Genomic DNA, 3,897 nt, shown 5'->3' on the forward strand with positions numbered 1-3,897 from the left:
TTCCGAGTAAAAAATTCATTCAGCCGATAGAAAGTAGACCTAACAATGGCAGTCACAGGAAGGTTGCATCCACCCTTCAGGACAGAATTTATGCACTCTACCAAGTTTGTCGTCATATGTCCCCAACAATGACCCCATCGAATGCCAACACCCATCTCTCAACACTGATTTCATCGCACCATTGAGTATATGCTTCACCCCGCTCTTTAAGCCTCTAGTAGTTTCTGTTGTACTCCTGTTCCGTCCTAAAATAGCCTGTTTAACAATTCATTTAATCTTAAGCAGAAACCACAAAATTACTATGAATAGGATCATAACAGCGAAATGAAATACCTATGTTAACCACCAGTTTATGCAAATATGGAGCCTTGAACCTCCATAAGAAGTTGGACCCAATGTGCCTGATGCAGTACATGTGCCATGCTCTTGGTGGTGACGATGCACCTTTACTACGAGTTACTGCAGTGTCGATAGAGGTATAGCGGTCAAAAATAGTGCCAACGCCATTAATGGTAACAACATCCGCAAATTGGTTAGGAAAAACTCCCACGCGTTTGCCGTCTCACCCTCGACTATCGCAAATGCAATGGGCACAATATTTTGGTTCCCATCTTATGCAACCGCAACCAGATTTGCACATTTATATTTACCGTAAAGGTGCGTGCCATCAACCTGCACCAGTGGCTTGCAGTGTCTGAATGCTACAATACATGGATAGAAGCTCAAAAAAATGCGGTGCAGTACTCTTACACCTTGAACCTCCTCACTCACGGTAAACAGAGAGCATTTTAATTTGCACACGAGACCTTGTCATCTTCACAGTCATTGCTTTTAATCATACTACAGAGTCTGGTAAGAAACTTTCCAATCACTGAAAACTTTTGCGATAGATTTATGCTTTCAAGCCTTGTGATAACTTACAATGTAGTTGAACCTGGATTGAACTTCTGCAATAATAGACTTCACCTTTATCGACGGGTCTGCTTCGACTAATGGCCTAATAGCCTCTGCAATTGTGTTTGAGTCCAACTTGGCATGATATTGTGAAATCGTGCCCATGGTGCACATGTATTTGCCATTGTATCTTCTGATCTCCCAACAAGCTTTTTTTCGAATCAAGCTAGCTCGGATAAGCCAATCGCACCCTGCACCATAATCCTTGTATTTCGCATAGAATGTCTGCGGCTCAGACTCATACACAGTGTAATCAACTCCTCTAGCGATAGTGTAGCTTTTGATTGCAGATATCACCGACTCTCTCGAACCAAATTTCATTCCGACACTAAACTCACCATCTTTCGCCGTAGCGTTGCCTTCACCTACGACATGCGCACCACCATCAGTCAGACAAGGCAAATAAAATAAACACTATAGGTAACTTGAATTAATAATCATAACATACCCATGTTCGCATACTCAGAAAATTCCGGGGCATGCATGGCTTCGAGATCTAGAGTCCGCATAAAAGACGGAACACCAAACGGGTGTTGGCTTACAATCGCATCCACTTCATTTTGCACCGTCGGATTGCCTGCCAAGTCTCCGTCATTATTTTTGTCATCGACTTCATAGTTGGCTTCGAACTCCTATTCACTGTCACTATTATCTTCTCCCCAATCTATATCCCTGAGCTCATCAACATTGACCTCCTCACCAACCGCGCCCAACCCTGACTGCTGTTCGAACTCAACGTACAGTTCTATCATCGGCACATGAAATCAGATTTGTTGATAAATACATAACATCTGCTGCATACTGGCATCGCCAGTGATGGACATCATTTGAAACTGTATCAGCCTACTAAATACTTGTACATATTTTCTGTATAAAATGTTTCTCACCCTTTTTCGCAATGTGACTTTGAATGTTATTACAAAGCCCATTTGCAACTCTACAAAACTCATAGTACATGGAATAGCAAATGACAATGGACATTCACAAACAAAAGTCACTCCTTCATGTGTGTTTGGTATAACCTCACCGTTATAATACACTCGCAAATTTGCAATATTTTCCATAACTTTAACCTCACCTAATCCGACTTTTTTGACACACCTAACTGCCAAAAAAACTAAGAACTACGACATATGTGCAAGAAAGAAGAATAAAATGAGTAGAAGTGGAGTGATGCAAGCTGAATAAGAGTTTTGCTTCGTATTTATAGGTGGGACTCTTGGTTAAAATATTTTTTTTTAAATAAAACGCAACTTGCGTTTTGGGTCTTCCATGAAAAAAGCTAACACAAAAACGCAAAATGCAAGATGCGTTTTGTTACTTCAAAAAAAAAAATTTTAATGCCCGTAGCGAAATGTAGGCTACGATTGAGCTTAAAGGAAATAAAAAAAAATTTAAAAACCTTCAAAAAAAATAAAACGCAGGCTGCGTTTGTTTATTTCCCTCAACAAAAAAAATAATGAGAACAAAAGTAAAACGTAACCTACATTTGATCTGATACCATAGCAGTAAAAATTTTGTCTATACATCCATTTCATTGCGCAACACCAACATCAAATCCATAACGAAAAAAATGAGCCTAAGATTCTATCGTGGAAGAAAGGGCTTCAAAATAACTCAATCTCTGCCAAACTTTTTTCACTTTGATGTTGTCTCTAAAGCAGTCGAGCAAGGGCGGTTTTGGGTAAGATCGACACTATTGGCAAAGGTTAGAGCTTGCCATGTTCTAATAATGTTAAAACTTAAATGTAGATAAGACTTGTTGAAGACCAAACCAAACAAGGAATTGGATTCTCTTTGCGATCTTGAATTTTCAAAGCATGCTCAAATTTACATCACTATACCAATTCATTGTACATTCTAAGAGCCAACAATAATCATCTTTGGTAGAATAATCATTCTTGTTCCAGTTTCATGCTACTTGAGAATATGAATTTTGACTCTTTGAATAGTTTGAAATTTCCAATTTAAGGTCTTCAGATATGAAAATAAATTCAGTGTAATTGCGAAACATTATTCACAAGAACATTATTAATAAGATACAATCATACTAAGTGTGTATTAAAATCAGCCATTAAAATTAATTATAAAATAATATAATATATATTAAAATATAAAATATACATTAAAAATAAATAGAACTTTATGTATATTTATATACAAATATATAATGACTAATTTTATTTTTACATAAGATAATTAGATTCACCAATATCCATAATTTCCATTCTCTCTCTTTCAGTTCCATCCCGTCTTCATCCACTAGTAGAACTAGAAAGAGTTTGACAAAAATTTAATTCCTCCCTCCAAACCATCCTTAAGAGACGATGCACTTTTAACAATAGATAAACTTAAAATTATATTTTTTACTATTTAGTAACACTATTAATTTAATTAAACATTTTATTTTTTATTTAAAATTAAAAATATTTTTAAATAATAAAAATATGTACCATAATGATAGTCATCCGAATATATTACTGATTGCATTAAGATAATTTTTATAATGTAGTGAGTAATTAATTTCTCATAATGAAAAATCCGCAAAAGAAACGCTTATGAGTTGTGATTGTATAATTTATTCACTTATTGAATTGCAAATAGAAAGATGAAAGACAAATAATTTTGAAGAAAAATAAAAAATGAAGTATGTATTATGTAGGGAGAGGGTTTATATTGGAGAGTGGGACCCCATTGTTTTAGATTGAGAGTGAGAGATAAAGTGTGCCTGGTTTTGGAGGGGTCCACCATGTGGGTCCCATGGAAGACATGTTTCCCTTTCACGATAGTTTGCATTTGGGAGCTGAGGGGCCGAGGGTCCACTCAAATACATCTAACTTTACGTATATGTATAATGTGCATGACAAGAGAATAAACTCATGATAAGCAATAATTTTAAAAATAAAGTTACAAATAAATAATACTTTAATAAAATGATAAAAA

This window comes from Arachis ipaensis, chromosome B04 (genome assembly GCF_000816755.2).
Source record: "Arachis ipaensis cultivar K30076 chromosome B04, Araip1.1, whole genome shotgun sequence".
Classification (NCBI taxonomy): Eukaryota; Viridiplantae; Streptophyta; class Magnoliopsida; order Fabales; family Fabaceae; genus Arachis; species Arachis ipaensis.